Source organism: Perca fluviatilis, chromosome 9 (genome assembly GCF_010015445.1).
Source record: "Perca fluviatilis chromosome 9, GENO_Pfluv_1.0, whole genome shotgun sequence".
Lineage (NCBI taxonomy): Eukaryota > Metazoa > Chordata > Actinopteri > Perciformes > Percidae > Perca > Perca fluviatilis.
In genome coordinates, this window is record NC_053120.1 from 22,778,192 (window position 1) to 22,802,549 (window position 24,358).

General features: G+C 41.6%; 1 long non-coding RNA gene across 1 annotated transcript; it reads left to right on the forward strand.

Moving 5' to 3' along the window:
- Positions 1-2,415: 2,415 nt before the first annotated feature.
- LOC120565733 lies at positions 2,416-21,954 on the forward strand. The gene is made up of 3 exons (XR_005640278.1): positions 2,416-2,858; positions 4,423-4,508; positions 21,375-21,954. It is a non-coding gene; the product is annotated as an uncharacterized LOC120565733 (long non-coding RNA).
- Positions 21,955-24,358: the final 2,404 nt, after the last annotated feature.

Below are 24,358 nucleotides of genomic sequence, written 5' to 3' on the forward strand. Positions count from 1 at the left end.
GTGGAAAAGTAGAATTCTTTTGTGTTGAGACTGATATAGAATATACCATCCATATGTAGGCTAACACATTTTAATTTGTGAAGGGTGCATCAAAAACCATAAACTAAAATCCTTCCAAATGTGTAAGATATTTTGGCTTCAGGTGGGAAACATTCTTGTTTCTGACAGCAAATCCACAGAGGTCTGCTGGCAGGTGTTTACTGGGAAAGAATATAGATAGATAGATAGATAGATAGATAGATAGATAGATAGATAGATAGATGTAATTGCACATACATTACTTTACTGACTGCAGTTTTTATGTCTGTTCTTGCTAAACAGAAATAATCTGGATTCTACAGAATCTCAATAAAGTAGACAAACATAAAACAGAAGTGTCAACAGCCCGGATGAATCGTGAAGCACCACATTGCACACATTTCATAAAGTGTGTTTATTTGGGCGCCTAAACATTTCATAAAAGAAATGTTGGCTGCGGAATATAATCTTTTAGTGACAATGTGTGTTTTTTTTCTTCTTCCTCCTCTTAAGTAACACGAGGTTCTGTACAGTAGCCTATGCATACAGATTATAACCGATTAGCAAATACCGACGTTGACAAGAGTGGCGGTGAAGGAGTAATAAAATATTGTTTTACTTTTCGTCAGGAGCGCTAACACTTCACAGGCAGCCAGCGGGCCAGTTTCAGCTGATGAACATCAGAAGGCCTTTTGGGGTTTGTACCAATTAATCCTGTTGTTAGATTAGACTAACTCTTCATTATTAGATTAGATAAAATAGCCTACTCATAAAGTAGGCCCAAAATACTTTTGCACAAACCAAATACAATAGCCACCAGAAGCGCAGTGACATTCGAGAAAAAAACGGTGTAAAGTTTGAGCTCATTCATTTCAGTGTAAGACAATTAGACTGGTGAAGGAATTCAAAATAAGTCTATTTTTAGTTTAAAAGTAATGCTTTATTTATTTTCCAACCAAATCTAAAATGTAGAAATGTGAATATTAGTGTATTATAAGGCAATATTTGAACCATGCAGGGCGATGGGAAGAAACCCACCTAAACATTTGTTGTGGGGGAAACCTAAATCCTGAATGAATCCTTCTCCTATTAAAAACATTCAAATAACATTATTCTGTTAATAATGATGCCTTAGTGGACACGACTGTTTTGCCGCTCGTTATAGAGATGACAACACTTTCTCCACCCACTCTTTCACCGCCTCCAGAGAAATCTCCCCATATCCAAAAGGCAGTGGCGCCACCTGCAGGTCAACCAATGTCAGTACCAAGCCGTCTGTCCAACTACGTTTACATTCCAGCTCCAATTAAAGTTTTAACACAGATTGGTTGAGCGGTAGAAGCAGATATGCCTGAACAAGGAGACCATAAAGCGTGTGGCTCTGAACTGAATCAGCTGTGGGCAGTAGAACTGGAGCGAAAACCTGCAGGAGGGCCCACAGTGTCTACCTAACTGGCACGAAATAGTGGTATATACAAATACCTTCCATCCTATCAATTTACATACAGCAATCGCCTACACATAGGCCTAGTAGATCTATAAAGAGTGAAAACACATGCATGCAGACATTTTCTTAGTGGGATATATATATATATATATATATACATACACACACACAGTATATACACACATGAGTCTTGCAACGTTACTTTTGTGAGACATTGGAGTTAAAATATCTTAAATATTATATTACATCCCTTAAACTCATGTTTCCCTCATGTCTTTTCAAATTATGTCAGTAATGTAATGTTTTGGGTACATAGAAACACACACAAAAAAAATGTCCACATCATACAGGAAGGTGAATGACAGTAGAGAAAAATGTGGAAAGACAATTAGGCTGGAAGGGCCATGCAGAATATAGACATCCAGCAAATCAGCCCTGGGAAATCAAATGATCAGAGTAGGCCTACTGTTATGGCTGCTGTGCGAGATGTTGACTCCCTTCATATTGATACAGCTGTGTGTAGCACAGACATCACCACTAGATGGCAGTCTTGTCTAACAAATAGCATTCTGTAGAACGCTATAAAATACCGGTATTACGCATGACAAACATCTGTTAAAGACACAATACATAGCTCACAATGGGACCATATCACTGCCTGCGTTAAAGGTGTGGTTGCTGCAAAGTTTGGAGTTTTAAACACAATTTGAACCATCATGTGTAAGGATATACATTATGTTTAAAATGTGTTTCATTTTTGTTTCAGTTACATTTATTAACGAAAGCTTGATTAGCAGGACCACGTTTTATTTTTGTCCGCGTATAAACATAGGCCAACATTACACACTTGAGGTGTAGGCTTGGATTTTGATTTGGGTGCTACAGGTTAGAACATACAGTGTCCTCTGCCGGCCACTTGTGTGCATGGCACTGAGGAAGCGCATCGGAGCCTTTCTGCCAAACCTGAACAGGATTAGCCTTGTTGTTGCCTAATTAAGCAGATTCAACAGTGTTTGTCTTTTCTGCTCAGTTAGTGGTGACTTACATTAACTAGCCTGTTTAAAACGTGTTTGTTTGCGTCCTGTTTGAAACCGATTGCTTGGCCTCCTGTATTGCTGCTTGTATCTTTCTTAACTACATTTTTCATCAACGGTGCTGTCTCGTCATTTTTATCGCTAACGAATTTAACACTTCAGCAGAGGTATTCATTTCCAAACAGGCTTTAGTGGCTTGATGGCTTTAAAGTTAAAGTATGGATTTAATTTGCTGACAGTAATGATATTAGCGTTAGAAGTTAGCAGCACACCTAAACAACTGGACCCAGGGAGAGTCGCCTGAGTGAGACGGAGGAAGACATCTCTCTTTGCAGTGTTTCCAGCAGCAGCACCTGAAGGTAAACTCCTTGGTTTACATTGTATGGGTTTTAGCCGTTATATTTGGAGGAAAAAAAACTGTCTGAACTGGCTTTGTTAGTCATTTTATCACAGTGCATCTACAACATGTTGTATTATGACAGATGTTAGATCCTTGACCCCTGTGGCCCTACAGTGTGAGAAAGAAGGAAAGGAGGAGGCAGGAGCATCAGTTTAAAGAGTAATGATGCTCTGCTACAGTGAATGCACAACTATGTTTTCCATTCCTGTATTCTCTGTGTTCACTAATGAATAATTAGACACTGGCAAATAAATAGCCACAGGCTCCCAGAGTGCTGCAGAGAGAGAGAGAGAGAGAGAGAGAGAGAGAGAGAGAGAGAAATCCATTTAGGTTATTACTCCATAAAACCCATTTTCATTTTCGGAGCCGCTGTTTGGTTTACTGTCAGAATAACAAATAGATAACTGCAAAACAAACATTGAGACAAAAACAATTGTGCACATCCTGCACTGAATTTAAAGTCTTGACTCTTACAGCCTAGTAAACTCACAGGTAACTAGATAAACGAATAAACAAAATAAATAAATGGAGTCTTGTTGGGCTACAGTATGCAAGCAGATATTTTACAGTTTTGCTGGCTCACCAACAGCAGTGTTGTCTCAAAAATAAAGCTACCAGTGTTAAAATAACTAAAAACTGTCGCTACAAACAGGAGTTGAACTCATCTCCACTAACATCCACTGCTTCATATTATAAAACAGTTGCTATTGTGTGATTAAATGGTGCTTTCTCAAAAAAATAATAATAACAATTTCTTGTCATTTAGCACAACATAACAAATTACCCTGAAGCCTTTGGGGCCCCTTGGAGTTTGGGGTCCCGGGCAGTTTCCCACTTTGCACTGTGAAAATGTCCCAAGTGTATATATGTATATATACATGACATGATATGTGTATATATATATAATACTCAGGGAAGAAAGGAAGATGAAAGCACAAGCAAAAGGGTGTGTGTGTGTGTGTGTGTGTGTGTGTGTGTGTGTGTGTATGTGTGTGTGGAGTCTTGTGCCTGAGCAGTCAGGTGAGGAGTATCGAACGTGGGCTCCTCGCTCTATGCGTTAATAACAAAACACCCTTGGATGGTATTGATTCGGGAATCTCATTCCTATCTGTCCTTCGAAGGGTCCTTTCATCATTCTGCCCCGCGGAGCACCCTTTACCAACGTCAACTCCCCCACATTGAACCCTCTTCCTTTCTCTCAAACCTTCCCTCCATCACACGTGGCATCCCTTTCACGTCAAAGCTGCTACTTGGGTAAAACCTATGTTTTCCTATGGCGTGTCAACACAAGTTTTCCGACCAGGATACACAGTGTTGCTCATGATCTGGGTTTTGTGCAGGTTTAACAATTGTCAGTTGGTAAAAAGAAAAAAAATGCTGAACAAATGGGCTATCTGTCAGTTTTCTGTAGCACATATATGCAGAGTAAAGGTCTTATCACAAGTCCGTTATTTTATCTTATGACATTATAAAAAAATGCATGTCAATTTTTAAAGATAAACATTTTTATGTTTTGTCCTCAGAATCTGCAATTGACATGCTGCGACGGTCCACTACATTGTGCGACGTTTCCGAGAGGCAGCAACTGGCAACTGTAAAGGAATTCTAGGTAGGCAAATATGCTCCGCACGTGGCCTAAATTGGGATGAATGACATTCTGCAATACAGAGAGTGAACACAGGCCAACACCTCACCTCAACGCTGCTAACTGGAGTTAATTCCAAAGTTGTCAAGTTGCCAAGTCAGCAACTCTATAAATTCTTGCCAAATCAAGTGGCCATATATGGGCTAGAACTTTGGCTGGATATACCTGTTTGGGTTGTGTGTGTTGGGCCTTTTGTTCCCATCATGTACAGTGCAGCACACTTTGTGGCAGTTTCTTTATATTTTTCCCAGAGACACAGAAACCAGCCAGTATTCTTACACTGAAATACTACCTGACCCCAGGTTGCCTGTCTATCAGTTAGTTTGGGGTAATTAAATGCAGTTTTGTTAAGAGTTATGCACTATTTGAGCACAGCATGAACAACATTTTTTAAGTTTTTTTTTATTATATTTCGACATAGTACCAGGGACGGATTGACAATCTGTGCGTTCGGGAAAAGTCCAGAACAGCCTTCCAACCGACGGCTGTCGGCACAAAAAAATTTAATACAGCAATATTATTAGCCAACAGCAGGGGGCGCTAATACGATCACTTATATGCCACGTGTAGAAAAAAAAACTGAGGAAGAAGAGTAGGCCTACATCATTAGACGTGACAATGGCTAGTAGAAAACGTAAGGAGAAAGGTGGATGGGAAAAATTCAAAGAAATGAGGGCCAAGCCTCTCGAGACTGATGCAGCAAAAAGCTCACAGAGCCTGAGCATCCACAGCCTGGTCATGATGAGGGACAGACAGCAGAGTTAAAGTGATGGTTCGGAGTAATTTCACCCTAGGGTCCTTTGCACCATAACCTCGAGCCAAACACTCCCCCAGAAGCTTTTTTCAGCTGGGTCGAACATTGGGAGAGTTAGCGTAGAGTAGCGTTATCAGCTGAATAGCTTAGCGCAGGGGCTAATGGATCCGAAGTGTCTCTTAACATTACCCCACTAATAATGCCCGAAATGATACCAAACGTCTACAGTAGTACAAATAGGTTATGCACTCATAAAACGATGGATTGTAAAGTTTGTAAGTACACCAGAAGTTTATGAACACTTGCCTGCTGGCTTCTGCTCTCTGCTGCTGCTGCTGTTACTACCGGGCAGTAAGAGTGCTTAGGGCCGTCTACAAATTACAACACCGAAAAGAGATGCAACAAAAATATTTATTAATTTAATGATTAAATAAGGTAATGTCTCCAAACTTACCTCAATTATAACTTGTCTCCTGCTAGTTATTCTACAGTACTTACTTTAAAAAATAAGTGAAATTAAAAAATATTTTTGTTGCATCTCTTTTCGGTGTTGTAATTTGTAGACGGCCTAAGCACTGCTCGCTTAAGCAGCAACAACAACAGCAGAGAGCAGAAGCCAGCAGGCAAGTGTTAAACATCGCTTTTATGAGTGCATAAACTTATTTACTAACTGTAGACCTGTATCATTTCGATGTTAAAGTACACAGAATCATCCGCCTGCGCTAAGCCATTCAGCTGATAATGCTACTTATACTACTGCAAACCGACAGGCTGAATAAAGCTTGGCCAGGACCGTGAAATTACTCAAACCATCACTTTAATTTCACATCAGCAAGAGGTACTGGTAAGTGCCAGGAGCAGGACACATTATAATAGGCTACCTTTATCCCTATCTTAGCGAATTGCATGGTCCGCTATCAACATCGTTGTGCATCATGATTATGAAAATTATTGTGCCATTTAGTGCTGTCAAACTTAACATGTTTAATAATTTCTGTTAAAAATTAAATTAAAAATCGCAACATGACAGCAACAGGAGTTTGGAGTTGCTTTCTTTGAGAATGCAACCCTATAGCTAACTGCTATATAAAGTCACTGACATGGAGCTGGAATATAATGAAGCTGACTACCTCAAAGGTTTTACGTTGCCTCGAGCTCGAGCACCCACGGAAAATACTGAGCATCCACATGTGCTAGGCTGCCAGTAGGCTACATTCATTTAAAATTAAACATTGCAGTTGGGGCTAAGTGGAACGTGTGAGTGCTGATCGCTGTTACGTGTCAGTTAAACTTCTCATCTCCAATCCTATCTGTAATAGGGCGTGTGTGTTCCGTTTCGGCCGCTGTCCATTTCCTTAGGTTCTGAAATGTTCTCAAACATATTTAACTACTTTTTTTTTCGCCCGTGAGCACCCACGGGAAAACATAAATCGGAGCCTATGATAGAGGAAGACTAACAGATCTAATATACATGTTATAATTTATTTACAAGACTGTCCGGTATCTCTCTACCCTGTCAGACGCTGCTCTCCCTCTCCTCTGCCTGCGCTGGTGTATGTGAGTGAAAGGCGCGCAGTCAGCAGCTTATTACGCCCGCAATCTCTTGTGGAGCATTATAACCTCGAAAAACCACAGGTTCCAGTTAATCTTATAATGGATATGTGTGTTGAGTTATTTAAACAAACGATCGGGGATATAAACGCCTCTTGTCCGCGAGTCTCCTGAGAGAGCTCCAGCCAGCTCACAGCGGGTCTGTGAAGGAGGACAGGCCGGGCGGCAAGCCAGCTAACCCAGCAGGCACCTGCCGGCTGTAACATCAGACTGTGGAGCTCCTGAACTCCGACACAGTCAGACCAAATTTGCAATTAGCCATCAACTTTCGTAAAACGGCCAATATTTGAGCTCTACATAGTTGCTTTCTCGCATTAAAAAGTCTCTGAAGTGAATTTAGTAAGGAAATAGCAGACGAAAAATGTATAAAGTTTCCAGTTGGCCCCAACAGCAATCCATGGTTGTTGTGATTGTTGCAGCACTTTGCACACCAACACACGATTTTGAATTGGCTGGGGCCAGCTGTCAATTCCTGGACGGGGCGCAGGCCTGCCCACAGCTCCGCGCTGGTTCCTGGTGATTTGAAATTGTGCAAACGACAGCCTTTTCACGGCATTTGAGAAGGAAGGAGTGGTAGCATGCAAGCTCCCAAATTAATGCTCGTCTGAGAAATGGAGTTTTGGTAAATGTTCAGCTTCGGCAGGTTTACCTATATGCTAAAATATACAATGACTGAGGAAGCCTAGTGACGAGTCCATAGCAACCAGTTCATGTGTTGAATTTGTTATTACCCAGTGTGCTTTGTTGAATGTAAGTAAGTAAGTAAGTAAAATTTATTTGTATAGCACATTTCACAGATAAAAATCACAAAGTGCTTCACAACAAATGGGTGGATACACAACATTTATACATTGCAGTACATAATCACAAAAGACACTTAGGACACAATAAAACCGGCCTAATCACCCTATGGTCTATTGAAACGCCTCTTTAAAAGAAGAGTTTTCAACTGAGTTTTAAAATTTGTCACTGAATCCAAGCAGTGTACGGAAGGAGGCAGTGAGTTCCACAGCCTAGGTGACACAGCTTGAAACGAACGGTCTCCTCTAGTTTTAAAATGTGTACGAGGGGCAACAAAAAATCTCTGACCTGTTGATCTCAGACTACGTGAGGACGTACGCAGCTGTATCAGGTCAGAGATATATGGGGGCGCCTGACCTTGTAGGGCTCTAAAAGTTAGAACCAAAATCTTGAAGTGTATTCTAAATTTCACTGGTAACCAATGAAGTGAAGCTAAAACCGGAGTGATGTGTGCCCGCTTACTAGTGTGGATTAAAAGCCTAGCAGCAGAATTCTGGACAGTCTGGAGGCGACAAAGATCTTTCTTATCAAGACAAATAAAAAGACTGACGGGACGAAATAAATGCATGAATAATCATCTCCAATTCGGCCTTTGACACCAAAGCTCTTATCTTTGAAATGTTCCTTAATTGAAAGAAACAGTTTTTAATAAGTTGCTTCGAGTGTTTCTCTAGAGACATGGAAACATCAAAAACAACACCTAAGCTCCTGAGACTGGTCTCGATGTTTAATTGTTTAATTTCATGTGAATACTAGTTTACTAGAGGAGTAACTTAGTATTTGAAGTAATGCAGTAATGCAGGAAGTGTGCATTTAGTCCATCCATCCATCCATCTTCGTCCGCTTATCCGGTGTCGGGTCGTGGGGAGCAGCTCCAGCAGGGGACCCCAAACTTCCCTGTGCATTTAGTTTCCATGCTTATTGTGTTTCCACAACGTTAGTAAATCTACTGAAATGGCCACCACAATAGTGGAGTGCGATGTGTAAGATGAGAAAGCAGAGGTGAAGTTGTGTATGTCATGGTGTTAAAAAACTGAGGCTATCTGTATGTCTTTGCCAAGCGCAAACCAGTACAGAAAGCATCAATAAATTTTTTATTATTGTTCATACCTTTTTTTTCCCAATTATTTTGGAGGGTCATAGAAAAATGTATTGCTGGCGAAGAGAGGGTCAAGTCTATTCTGACTAAAGATCCCAAAACTCCTCCGGTAGCCCCTTTTTAATAAAAAAACGAACAGTCCCTAGGATGAAGACTATGGTATTGAATTAAACGGGAAAACATCAGGCATGCATTGGTACCACTCTAAATGTGCTAACAAACAGGGAAGGGTGCTAAATAATTCACCAAATTTAACCAAAAGTTTAACCAAAAAATCCTAGCTTGCACTTTCTGTCTGTCTTCAATCTTAAATGGAAGATAGGTAGATAAATAGATAAGATGGGAAAGACAGACAGGGAAACAAACAGGAAACACAGGGGAATCCAGAGGTCACAGACCGGGCTGTGACAGTAATGGCATTGTAAATTTTTTGTTTTTATTTGAAGGCTGAAGCTTCATTAATAAACACAACCCCAATTATCATAATTGGTTTTGAGATGTTACTTGCTGTGAATACCTTGTCTGATTTGTCTGAGTATCAGGACATCCTGGCTAGGGGCGAATGGCCGGATGATGGGCCTATTTGGGAGAAAGTCCAGGGCTGTTTTTTAGCACCAGTCCATCCCTGCATAGTACCGCTCTAGAAGAATACTTAATAATATGGCACCTAAATGATATTGTACATTCTCATACAAGTAATCAAATTAACAAAAAACTGAATGACAAAGTGAACCTTGTACAGATGTCCCCTTTGCCTGGTTGATAATCCAACCTTTGCCAAAACCAGCTCACATTTGGTGTAGTGATGCCAGGACACATCCGAGAGAGCCAACACACATCTGCCATCAACCTACATCTGCCATCAACCTGACATGGCTGGCTACCTGGGTCACTTTTAAAACCAGAAACCAAATTACAATAAAATGTTGTTGAGATATATATACAGTACAGGCCAAAAGTTTGGACACACCTTCTCATTCAATGCGTTTCCTTTATTTTCATGACTATTTACATTGTAGATTCTCACTGAAGGCATCAAAACTATGAATGAACACATATGGAATTATGTACTTAACAAAAAAGTGTGAAATAACTGAAAAAATGTCTTATATTTTAGATTCCTCAAAGTAGCCACCCTTTGCTTTTTTGATAGCGCTGCAAACCCTTGTTGTTCTCTCAATGAGTTTCATGAGGTAGTCACCTGGAATGGTTTTCACTTCACAGGTGTGCCTTGTCAGGGTTAATTAATGGATTTCTTTCCCTTATTAATGGGGTTGGGACCATCAGTTGTGTTGTGCAGAAGTCAGGTTGATACACAGCCGACAGCCCTATTGGACATCTGTTAGAATTCATATTATGGCAAGAACCAATCCGCTAAGTAAAGAGAAATGAGTGGCCATCATTACTTTAACAAATGAAGGTCAGTCAGTCCGGAAAATTGCGAAAACTTTGAATGTGTCCCCAAGTGCAGTCGCAAAAAACATCAAGTGCTACAACGAAACTGGCTCACATGAGGACCGCCCCAGGAAAGGAAGACCAAGAGTCACCTCTGCTGCTGAGGATAAGTTCATCTGAGTCACCAGCCTCAGAAACAGCAGCTCAGATTAGAGACCAGATGAATGCCACACAGAGTTCTAGCAGCAGACACATCTCTAGAACAACTGTTAAGAGGAGACTGCGCGAATCAGGCCTTCATGGTCAAGTAGCTGCTAGGAAACCACTGCTAAGGAGAGGCAACAAGCAGAAGAGATTTGTTTGGGCCAAGAAACACAAGGAATGGACATTAGACCAGTGGAAATCTGTGCTTTGGTCTGATGAGTCCAAATTTGAGATCTTTGGTTCCAACCGCCGTGTCTTTGTGCGACGAAGAACGGATGGATTCTACATGCCTGGTTCCCACCGTGAAGCATGGAGGAGGAGGTGTGATGGTGTGTGGGTGCTTTGCTGGTGACACTGTTGGGGATTTATTCAAAATTGAAGGCATACTGCAACCAGCATGGCTACCACAGCATCCTACAGCGACATGCCATCCCATCCGGTTTGCGTTTAGTTGGACCATCATTTATTTTTCACCAGGACAATGACCCCAAACACACCTCCAGGCTGTGTAAGGGCTATTTAACCAAGAAGGAGAGTGATGGAGTGCTACGCCAGATGACCTGGCATCCACAGTCACCGGACCTGAACCCAATCGAGATGGTTTGAGGTGAGCTGGACCGCAGAGTGAAGGCAATAGGGCCAACAAGTGCTAAGCATCTCTGGGAACTCCTTCAAGACTGTTGGAAAACCATTTCAGGTGACTACCTCTGCAAGCTCATCAAGAGAATGCCAAGAGTGTGCAAAGCAGTAATCGGAGCAAAGGGTGGCTACTTTGAGGAATCTAAAATATAAGACATGTTTTCAGTTATTTCACACTTTTTTGTTAAGTACATAATTGTTCATTCATAGTTTTGATGCCTTCAGTGAGAATCTACAATGTAAATAGTCATGAAAATAAAGGAAACGCATTGAATGAGGTGTGTCCAAACTTTTGGCCTGTACTGTGTGTGTATATATATATATATATATACTGTATATAACCACATTAGTAAGTACAATTTATTTATAAAGCACTTTTCACAGACATAAGTCACAAAGTGCTTTACAGTAGCAAACACAAGAAATACAATACAGAGTAAGAACATGATACACAATCAGTATTACACAATAATATTGAAAGTGTAGACCAGGTGCATACCGGTCAACCAAACGCCTGTCTAAACACGTATGTCTGTACCTGCCTTTTAAAATAATCCACATATACAACAGACCGTAAGGGTGGAGGCAAAACACCCCATAGTTTAGGTGCTACAAGTCTATATTCACGAAGTTCCACTTCCGGGATTGCTCCGTTGCCGACAGAAATTCCGCCGGATTTCACTCTTTTCGGCTGGATGTCTGTTACCTTCCGGTGGATTTATGACGACTATGGTTAACTGCTCCTCAGATCTGTGCAGGGTAAATCGAGACAGCTAGCTAGACTATCTGTCCAATCTGAGTTTTCCACCAAAACAAGTTCTTTCCCGAGGCTATTTTGCAGAGGCACAGTGGCTCTGTCCGGTGCTTAGCGTTGCCCATGATGATTGTGATTGGTTCAAAGAAATTCCTATAAACCAGAGCACGTTTTTCTCTCATCCCGGAATGCTGTGTGGACTAGCCAAACCCTCCTCCGCAGCGCTGTGGAGGAAAGTCTGACAAAGTGAGACTAAGGTGCTACAAACACAAAAGCTTGATCACCTCGGGTCTTAAGCCATGTGTGTAGGACAGACAGTAAATTTAGCATATTACACCAAAGTGAGCAAGCTGAGGAATATGGTTGAAGTAGCTCAGTCACATAATGCGGGAGCCTGACCTTGCACTGCTCTGTACGTAATAGTGAGAATTTTAAACTGAATCCTATAGGGAGCCCGTGAGCCAGGGAGGCCCTTAGATGCTCAGCTTGTCTTATAAGGGCTACTCATGTAGCCCACCTTGGCCCCGTTATAAGCTCAGCAGACTCTAAAATGGTAAAAATGAATAATATACTAATGTTAACAGACATAAAGAGAGACTAGCAGCAGCAGTTGCCAGTGAGTTATCTGTACCCTGCAAGTACCCAGATGGCCCGTGTGTATTTATAGTGTGTTGGTTAAATCTGCTGCTGTTGGAACCACAAACGCCACAGGCTCCTTCTTTTTTTTCCTTCTAATTGTGGCAATTAAACAGCACACAGCTGATGTTGGAGGAAAAACGCATACCTACGAAATGTTTTTAAGAGCAAAGAAAATACTCTACAATGGGATGTTTTCCTTCCAGTTTCACAGTCTCAGTGGTCCCAGTGACCATGTAAACATCTGATTCAAGTGGGAAAAAAGCAAAACTGCAGCTCCCGGTTTTATTTTTCCCCAATGACAGCAGTGACAATAAAGTAGCAGGTGTGTACAAAGAAATTGGGGAATGTGCACATGGTGGGTGGTGTGTGTGCTTGCACGTGGTTGGCACGGACGCTTCATATGAGTTTTAAGGATACATGGATGTCAAGCTGTGCCGACCCAGCATGAGCACACTTAATCTCCTCAAGTGAAGAGTGTCAGTCAACACTGCTGTGGCAGAGAGAGTGTGTGTGTGTGTGTGTGTGTGTGTGTGTGTGTGTGTGTGTGTGTGTGTGTGTGTATTAGGTTGCCAATGATTCATGCTTGTATGTGCATACATCCTACAGGAGAAATAGCATGTCTTTCTTGTCAAGCAAGATGAGCTCCCTACCTTTTTTAATGTCATATTGTAAACCTAAAAAAAACCACACTCACACACATGCACAAACTGTCATGCTGTACATCATTGTTAAAGTATAAAATGCTAAATTTAGAAGCTCTCTCCAGGAAGTTTGATCACCACTCCTGCACACAATTTGCACACTTTTAATGTTTTTTTTTCTTTTCGTGTGTGTGTGTGCGTGTGTGTCAGCAACTTTTGGCTAAATGTTCAGCGTCATTCGACTGAATGACAGAAGTAGGTCTGTGGTAAAACAGGTCTTCCTCTTTGTCTCTTTTCCTGCTGAGATCTCCTTGACATCTTCCTTACAATCACGGAGAGGTTTTTCGCTTCTCTTCCTCTCCTATCTGTATTTCTCCTCACTCTGCCCTATGTTGTTTAATATCTTTCTTTCTTTCTTTCTTTCTTTCTTTCTTTCTTTCTTTCTTTCTTTCTTTCTTTCTTTCTTTCTTTCTTTCTTTCTTTCTTTCTTTCTTTTTCTTTCACTTAGTGTTTGCAGCCTCCGTGCTCTGAGTGAGAGTCATCAAATGAAGATTAAAGACGCTTCTGTTTCCACTGACAAGCACACACCCACACACACTGACTCACACAGTCAGGCACCAGGCACACACAGAGAGAGACACACATACATGCTGAAGTACACATGCCAAAAACTTTCACACACACACACACACACACACACACACACACACACACACACACACACACACACACACACACACACACACACACACACACACACACACACACACACACACACAGTCCCCCTTGGGAAACCTTACACAATTATGGCTAGAATGGGATTCATTCTCAGCCTTCAACAACTCATTAACTGCATATTGCAAATTGTACGTTTCAGCAGAAAGCATTGATGAGGAACAGCGAGAAGGGGAGCTTTGGGAGAGGCCGGCATCATTTTAACGTGTGTTCAGAATTTATTAGCATATCACATATAGTACACTGTATGTATATTATATATGTGTATAGAGGGAATGGGAAGGAATTGCAACATTTTTTTTTTTTTAAAGACATGCAGGTCAAATATTTGCAAATGTTTAGCGTTTTTTAATGTGCATGAAACTTAAGGTAGGTAGAGCTTGTCATATTATGACAATCTAGAAAAGCTGTGAAATACTAATACATACAGCATACAATAAACAGACATTTGGGATAAAATACACACATTCACACTTTCTGGTGCTCATTTGCCAGCAAACCACACAGTCACAAGAACCAAATAGGTTAATGTAAACCATAAAAAGTATTCCAAACTGCTTTGTCTGATTCTGATATTTTGCGGCAATTTAAAGGAATATTTCACAGCTGGAAAGATGAATATATCTTTAAATTGGGTCACTTATGTAGTAGAAATGTGAAAAAAAAATTGAAATTTGTGCCTTCTAGGCCGAGAAAAGCCAGAAAATGTGTTTTGGTCTTATATGGATGAAAAACACCAAATACCAGAATGCACCTGCTTCGTTGCTTTGAGTCCACTCCCAAGCCACGCCTACCGCTTGACAGACCGACAGAGGCATTCAACTTAACTCAAGCGTGTTTTATTGTCATTTCAACCATATACACGAAACAACGTTTCATCGTGATTCAAGAGTTGTTACACATTTAATATAAAAACGACATTATATAAAAACGACATACGAAACGGGCTACATTTAGTACACACACTTTATAGGCTCCGTGAAGTTCAGCTAACACATACTAGCATTAGCGCTTGGTGGACTGTAAACACCGAGCATAAACACAGCCGTGAATTAGCGTGCAATGTCGAATGGTCGGCATTTAACGGTCACAAACTCCACCAGCAGTTAGCAGTTAAATGGATACAAATCACCACGTTTCTGCACCACTTCGTGTTAACACAGCCCACCTCTTTTACCCGGTGACAGAGCATCTCTAGCTCGGAGGGCTAGCAGGCCTGGTAGCTGGACAGTCCGGTACACTATTCAGGCATGTTTCCACAACAACAAAAACACAGCAGTCTCTGAACTCACGTTGGGAGTTTTGTTGAAGTTGGATGTAGTCCAGTTTGTGGTCTAAATGAGCGGACACTTGCAAGCAGGATCCGTAAAGTTCAGCTAACGCATACTAGCATTGGTGTAGCTAAACACAGAGTATAAACACAGCCGTGAATTAGCGTGGAATGTCGAATGGTCGGCATTTAACAGTCACAAGCTCCACCAGCAGTTAGCAGTAGCTAGTTGGATTTTATTTCTACACCAGTCCGTTTAACACAGCCCACCTCCACGGGCCGGCGAGAGCAGCCTGGTAGCTGGATAGTCCCGGTGCCGGTACACTGTTGTTCAGGCACGTTTCCACAAAAACAAAAACACAGCAGTCACTGAACTCACGTTGCGAGTTTCGTTGAAGGAGGATGTAGTCCAGCTTGTTGTTTAATGAGCAGACACTTGCAAGCAGGATGGATGGGACAGGTGGACAGCTAGCGTTAGCTTTCCACCTAGCCAATGAGGATGTCCCGTAGCCGGCTAGCGGCATTGAGCGGCACCGCTGGTCTCCGTGCGGCCGTAGGCTCACGTAGTGTGCCGAGTATTGCGTCTGTAATAACGTTTCCTACATATTCTCCGATCTGTACCGATGTAGTTTGAATGCAGATAATTGTTGTAAAAGTTTTCTGCTGAAAACCGAAAGCCTGTTTAGCGAAGGTTCAAGATGGCTGACAGTCGTTTTCATTCGGAATACCTCGGCCAGACTCGGCAGTCCAACCCCCTGTGGGCGTGTTGAAAACATACGGAAGTAGATCCTAATACTGGCTGTAGTCCTTGCCTCTGGCCCAAAAATCTTCCGATGACGCAAAAATCGTCATTTTACGTCATCGGAAGATTTTTTCCAGGCCCCAAATGCAGAGATCTCTCGTCTCAGGGGGACATGAGGGAGGGAAGCACGGTCATTCAGAAATACTATCGGGTTTCTACTGATACAAAGCTGAATGCTAAATCGGTGAAGTATCCCTTTAAATATTTTCTTAAAGGGATGGTGCTAATGGACCCAAAGGTGTATCTCGTAAATGACCCCACTAATAATGCCTGGAATGTTGTATCTCTTTTCAGTGTTGTAGTTTTTAGATGGTCCCTAAGCACTCGTCTTACCGCTGTCTCATCGCCGGCTGCTCGTAGAGACCAAAGCCAGCAGGCAAGTGTTATTTAAATAAACTCCTGGTGTACTTACAAACTTTCCAATGCCTCGTTTTATGAGTACAGAACCTATTTGTACTACTGTAGAAGTTTGGTACCATTCCGGGCATTATTAGTGGGGTCATTTTCGAGTTACACCTTTTGGATCCATTAGCACCTGCACTAAGCCATTCGGCTGATAGTGCTAACTCGCCCAATGTTAGACCAAGGGAAAAAAAGCTTCTGGGGGATGGGGGGATGTTTGGCTCGAGGTCATGGTGCAAAGGACCCTAGGGTGAAATTAATCCGAACCATCCCTTTAAGTATATATTGTCATTCAGTTGTCTTGTCACAACAAATACTACATATCTTGAGAGCAGTTAGGAAGACAAGTGCAGAACCTGAAACAGAAAAGCCAAATTAATCCTCATCTTCGGATCTTACGTATATTTCTCTCTGTGATTCAGTTTGAGAGGTTTAGAGTTTTCTTATTGGTGTGATTGGGGAGAGAAATTTGTGGTTTGAGAGCATTGCAGAGGTGCAGTTGCAGCAGGCTTCAGCTGATACGTGACCAACTCATTAAAGTTTCATTGGCTCTTTGTTTCCCCTTTTGGGTTATCCTTCACAGACCAGGTACTCTCACTCACAGGAGGTGTGTGTGTGTGTGTGTGTGTGTGTGTGTGTGTGTGTGTGTGTGTGTGTGTGTGTGTGTGGGTGTGGGTGGGTGGGTGGGTGGGTGTGTGTGTGTTCCGTCTCTCAAACGCACACACCACCATGCACCAGCGCTAGTTTAAACTAATGATAGCATGCAGGAGAAAAATTAAAACCGACTGTAAATGTCCTTTCTGCAGTGTGAGGCTCATGCACACTGCACTGGTGAGACACTGAGTCTCAAATTAGCACATCCTTTTTTTGCTGGTGTTTTAATTGAAGATGGGAGATGGGATAGGTTAACTGCGTTGCTAGCAAAGTTTGGTGGAGCAGGAAGGGGGGGAGGTTGTTCTCCACCAGGTGAAAGAAAAGACGTGATAGCATGCCTCACCTTTCACCTGCAAAACCTACTCAGTGTCAGACCTATGGGACCAGACAGAACCTTGAAGGTTGCACACTTACATTGGTTTATAATTCAATTCAATTCAATTTTATTTATAGTATCAAATCATAACAGAGTTATCTCAAGACACTTTACAGATAGAGTGGGTCTAGACCACACTCTATAAATTACAAAGCCCCAACAATTACAGTAATTCCCTCAAGAGCAAGCATTAGCAGTGGCTATTGCGACAGTGGCAAGGAAAAACTCCCTTTTAGGAAGAAACCTCGGCAGACCCAGACTCCTGGTAGGGTGGCGGGCGCGATACCGGGGGGTGTGATGAACAGTGCCGATAATAGTCACATTAAAGATAGTGGAACAGTGACTTTGAAGTGTAGTCTTGGTAGTTCATGTCACAGCAGGACGTTGCGGGATGAAACATGGCGCTGCAGAGCATGGGTGGATCTGCGGGCGGACGCAGCAGAACGCCGCGTGAGGTTCGAGCATAGCTCTGCGAAGAAGAAACATAAGGACTCCGGGGAGTAAACTCCCCAGAGCTAGGTTAGTAACAAGCAGTTCTGGGACAGGATGCATACAAAAGGAAACAAATTAAAACATTGATGAGAGGCTGTACGGGCCTGCCTCCCTCTACTCTCTATAGATCTGATGACTACGAAGAGAAGCAGGTGGGCCGGGTTAGGCGGACGCTGCAACTCCTCACTCCCTAACTATAAGCTTTATCAAAGAGAAGAGTTTTCAGTTTACTCTTAAATGTGGTGACGGTGTCTGCCCCCCTAACCCAGACTGGGAGCTGGTTCCACAGGAGCGGAGCCTGGTAGCTGAAGGCTCTTGCTCCCAGTCTACTTTTAGAGACTCTAGGAACCACAAGTAACTCTGCATTCTGGGAGCGCAGTGCTCTAGTGGGACAATAAGGTACTAAGAGCTGTTCTAGATATGATGGTGCTAGACCATTTAGGGCTTTGTAGGTCAGGAGAAGGACTTTAAAGTCAATCCTGAATTTTACAGGAAGCCAATGCAGAGTAGCTAAAACTGGAGAAATATGATCTCTTTTCTTAGTTCTCGTCAGAACATGTGCTGCAGCATTCTGGATCAGCTGGAGAGTCTTAAGGGACTTATTTGAGCAACCTGACAGTAGGGAATTACAATAGTCCAGCCTAGAAGTAACGAATGCATGGACTAGTTTTTCAGCATGCGTTTGAGACAGGATATTCCTAATTTTGGCAATGTTACGAAGATGAAAAAAGGCTGTTCTCGATGTTTGTTTTAGATGGGCGTTAAAGGATATATCCTGATCAAAAATAACTCCTAGATTTCTGACAGTAGTGCTGGAGGCCAGGACAACACCATCCAGAGTAGCTACATCTTTAGATAATGAAGTTCGGAGGTGTTTAGGGCCCAGCACAATAACTTCAGTTTTGTTACAGTTTAACATCAGAAAATTATAGGTCATCCAGGATTTTATATCTTTAATACATGCTTGAAGTTTAGCTAACTGACTGGTTTCGTCTGGTTTGATTGATAAGTATAATTGGGTGTCGTCCGCATAGCAGTGATAGTTAATTGAGTGTTTCCTAATGATATTACCAAGAGGAAGCATATATAAGGAGAATAGAATTGGTCCAAGCACTGAGCCTTGTGGAACGCCATGTTTAACTTTCGCGTACTTAGAGGATTTATCATTAACATTAACAAATTGAGATCGATCAGAGAAATAAGACTTAAACCAGCTTAGTGCGATTCCTTTAATGCCAACTAAGTGTTCCAGTCTCTGTAACAGGATGGTATGGTCAATAGTGTCAAATGAAGCACTAAGATCTAATAAAACAAGTATGGAGACAAGTCCTTTGTCTGCAGCAGTTAGAACGTCGTTAGTAATTTTCACCAGTGCCGTCTCTGTGCTATGATTCTTTCTAAATCCTGATTGAAAGTCTTCAAATAAACTGTTGCTATGGAGAAAATCACACAACTGATTAGCAACTACTTTCTCGAGGATCTTGGAGAGAAAGGGAAGGTTAGATATAGGTCTATAGTTTGCTAAGACCTCAGGATCGAGGGTGGGTTTTTTCAGAAGAGGTTTTATCACAGCTACTTTAAAGTGTTATAATGGTTCAAGTCAAATATAAATGTGAAATACACTCTGAATAATTCAACTAGACTACCAGAATTTTGTTTGCTATTTATCAGTGTTTGTCAATTAGTAATTCACTAACTGTAATGCTTTAGGATGCATTAAGTGATGAACACATTCCTCAAGTGGGCACAAATGGGAACAACAAAACCAAATCAAAAGACATTCTGAAGGCCATCCATGTAGAGTGACAAGTTACAATTTTTAGCCATGCTAGCACGCCCCGAAAAAATTTTTTGTAAAAAAACAAAAATATTTTAAAAACTACTAAAACAAAAAAAAAAAAAAAAAAATTTTTTTAAAAAAAAATAAAGAATTAATTTTAATTTTTTTTGGTTTTTTTTTTTTTTTTTTTTTTTATAATGTTTTTTTTTTTTTTTTTTTTTTTTGTGAAAAAGAAAAAAAAAAAAAAAAAAAAAAAAAAAAAAAAAAAATAAAATATCTTGAGAACTGTTGGATGGAATAAAATTTAGTACAGATATTCATGGTGCTATGATGATTAATTCTATTGATGTTTGTGATGATTCAATTATCCTGTAATATATCTGAACATGTACTACATGGATGGCCCAACATTTTGTAGATATTCATGGTCCCCAGAGGATGTATCCTAAGGACTTTGGTGATCCCCTGACTTTTCCTCCATTCATGTCCCACTGTAATCACTTTGGTGATCCCATCACTTTCCATATAGCACCATACTAATTTATTTGTCTAATACTTTGGTTCATGACCAATTACCTGTTACACTAATGACATTCCCATCAGTCTCAGCTGTACTTTGTGTTTGATGCTGATTAGCAAATATTAGCATGCTAACATTATTAACAAAGATGGTGAACACGGTAAACATTATATCTGCTTGCGTGTTATCATTTAGCTTATCGCTGTGCCAAAGTATAGCCTAACAGAACGGCTAGTATGACTGTTGACTTGTTAATGCATGAGAATCATCACATTTATAAGAGAAAAAATGCTTCTGACTGAGTAAACATATCCCCAAGTTACAAATGTGAGGAAAGTTGTTTTCTGACAAATTGGCAAAAATGAAAAAAGAATTATGGATTTATTTTAATTATTCCCTCAGGGATCCAAGAAAATAAAAAAACAGTTTTACTGTGGATTGAAACAAACATGATGAGTACACTGCTGGATAGCCTTCTTTTACAGCTGCTATCACAGGCTTATACTTGCTTAGGTAATAGTGTGATCGAATTAGGGCGTTGGAAAAATCTCCTTTGGGTCCTGGCAAGCTCGGCGCAACAATCTCAAGTGTATTTGACAATTAATTTATTGAGCCAAGAGTTATTTTTCCGAGGCAGGTGTTACTAGGTAGATCATTATCAAAGTTATCCTCCTCTGACACGTAAACACTCAACGGGATCTCAAGTGCAGCACGGACGCTGAGGGTAGGCGTTGTTGGTGCTGGTCCTCCAGGATTAGAGCGGAACACACACACACACACACACACACACACACACACACACATGACGCTGAGGGTAGGCGTTGTTGGTGCTGGTCCTCCAGGATTAGAGCAGAACACACACACACACACACACACACACACGTGCGCACCCACACTACACGGACACAGAGTAGAAGAAGAGTGATAAATTATGTTGTTTTGGTCTGTGGATCTTTGTAAATTGAATTGAGAAAAGTGAAGATAACAGGAGAAGTGCAAAGACCGAGAGGAAGAGATGAGGAGGAGAAAAAGAGGGAAACTGGGTCAGGCAGGAGAGTGAGGAGGTGGGGCAGAGGGGAGGATTGCACTGTAGAAACATTATTGACACCCCCGTTCTCCCCACTCTAGCATCCACCCCCAGTCTCTGACCAGCAATTACACCTCTCCAAAGTATGATCTATACCAGCAGAGTGGACCTGACCACGGATGGAGATAGATTGAACTCTATCTCCTCCCTCTCTCTGTCTTTCTCTCTCTCTCAGGTTTGCCGATGGAGACAGATGGCGTGGGGCCCCATGGCCTCGGCCCCTGCAGATTGATTATTGATCGGGAAGACAGAGATGGATCGAGGGGTGGAGAGGACACCGAGGAGCGGGGAGACAGCTGTGGACGGGAGGCGAAGGAGTGGGAGGATTTCAAGGAATTTATGTTTTAAGAGTGGGGCTAAAGGATGGGGAGAGGAGGGAGAAGAGGCTGAGGATGCGGGTACAGCAAAGGTTTTCTTTTGCTCAGCCATCACCTTGAGAGGGAGCTATTGACTAGGCTCCAGATTTATAACCAAAATCCAAAGTGTTTTGGATTCTGTTTAGGATTTCAAAGTTATTGCTCATTTATTGTCAATGAATGTCCCACGCTCACTTTAAATAGATATTAATCATTGCTATGGGTGCAAATGCTGCATATCTAAAAAAGCAAACGTTTCATGAATGAAGAAAAAGAACTTTATGTTGAGACTTGGGGGTATGCAGGTTGAATTTAAGGGGTCACATGATTCATTTTGCAGATAAAGAATCATCTAAACTTTCTGTTGATAAATGAAAACTATACAGTAGCAAAGTCACACTCAAAATGTCTTTTTCCCATTGTCAGCTTATCACCCGTAAGTGTAGGCTAGTTGTGTGTGAGTGGTCGCCCCTGTGTTTGTGAGTGTGCTGATGTGTTGGGAAGGTGAAGCTGTCTCTCCCCCTGCCAGACAGATGGCTATCAGCAAGGCTCCAGAGTGTGAGTGCTGCTTTACAGTGGAGCCAAGATGTTAAGCTGCAATCTTCACTGTCTCTCTCTTATTTTTCCCTCAGTCGCTGTACCTTTCATCTTGTGTGTGTGTGTGTGTGTGTGTGTGTGTGTGCGTGCGTGTGTGTGTGCACACTCATTTACTCCCTTTGCACTCCTTTAGTACTGTATGTGTGAATATCAGTGTGCGTGATAAAGGAACAGAAGGAGCCCGTTGGCTGGTACGCATGAGTGTGCTGGAGGCAGATACTGGAGGAAATAAACGACATGCAGGCAGCTGCCCAGCTCAAAGTTTACACTGGGTGCCATCACGGATGGCAATTCCTGACTGTGTGTCCTCCCAAAGTCATTACTTAACTTAAAACGATTCTATTCATCTTTCAACATTTACCAAAGTGCACACCAACACCCGAGAAATACATAATTTGGTATTTACAAACTCAGATTTTAACTGTTATTCTCCCTCTTGATTTTCAAGATGGTCTCAACACATCCATATGTACTCCAGCCCCTAGGCAGAGTGGGAGTAGTTTCCCAGGAGGAAGCATATTTGTGGGCTGCAGGGAGTGGGAGGACTGGATGGATGCTGGATGGAGTTCTAGGTGGCTCAATTTGCCCCTGTAGGCTTTATTTAGCCACTAACAGCCTGAAGGAAATTTGCTAAATTAGGAATTGCCTGTGTACATGTCTATTTTTGTGTATGTTTGATTACAACACATACGGTATCTGCAGTAAGCATTTTGTAGATAGTGCAAAGTTGAGTGTGAATCCAGACGAGCACAAGTTTTTGCAATATGATGCCATAATGACGGCACCCGCTAGTGGCCTCCCGTAATTATTATGGGAGCAAAGCAGGAAGTCAAGTAAGGTGATGAAGTATAAGAGCACCAAATTTTACATAATGAGGCATGCAGGTTTCACTAGGAGACCGCAATTCGTTCTGTTATTTTTAACTTTACTGAACAAACGGAACTATGTCACATTCTGCGTCACATGCGTAACCGGAAGTTAAGTAACGTAACATGATTTTAACCCAAATCATGATCTTTTTCTAAACTTTACTAAGTAGTTTTGTTGCCTAAATGCAACCAAACTGCGACACACGACTGTCACAACATTAACGACGTGTTTAAAACTGTGACCGCCATGTTCTGTTGTTTAGATATACTACTGGTCAAAAGTTTTAGAACAGCCCAATTTTTCTAGTTTTTTATTGAAATTTTAGCAGTTCAAGTCCAATTAATAGCTTGAAATTGTACAAAGGTAATTGGTGAACTGCCTGAGGTAAAAAAAAAGTAAGGTTACCCAAAAGTGAAAAATAATGTACATTTCAGAATTTTACAAAAAGGCCTTTTTCAGGGAACAAGAAATAGGTTAACAACGTAAAGCTGTTCTGCACCAATGGAGGTTGATCAAGCTTTGAAAGTTGGTGCTACAAATTCCCACAGGTGTTCCAACTTGTCTGGATTACTTACAACCCCTCTGTTTGTATGAAAGTATTGTTGGAACACACTGTGGTACCATACCCTCGTGAGCATTATCTGAACAGTATTGTACTGTGTGTACTGTGTGTGTTGCCATAAAAATGGCGGTAAAAAAGGCAATTAACAATGGAAGAAAGACAGACCAACATAACACTTAAAGCTGCTGTAGGTAAGATTGTGAAGATCCAGGACTTTGCCAACAAATTTGAACATCGACAACTTCTCAGTCCCTCCCCCCTTTCTGCTGCAGCCCAAACCATCTCCTAAGCCCATCCCACACAAGGGAGTTTGACAGAACTGCCGGCCGGCATGTCAGACAACATGTTCAATAACTAAACACTAACACAATGTTTACTCCCCAACCATAAAACGATGCTAACTAGCAGGCTAGCGTTAGCCATTTCAGCATTATATCAGACCGACCACTGTGCAAACGTTACTATTATCCTCCCAACATAGCTTTGTGGACTTTTGACTACTAATAACAAAGTGAAAGATAAATCATTTATGGTAATTATGTTACCTGTCGAGAAGAAATGTGGCTACATCTGCATCGTTCTTCAGATCTTTAAAATCCTGGAGCTCACGCCACCTCTGAAAAGCCACTCCAATATTCACCCGAGTTTAGGGAAACCTTTCTGCAGCTCGTGCGTAGGGAGGGGGGGGGGGGAGAATGCTCTTATATGCGTGTGCGTGCATGAGCAGTGATTGACAGGCAGATAGACACCCCCTGTGGCCCTGATTGGAGAAAA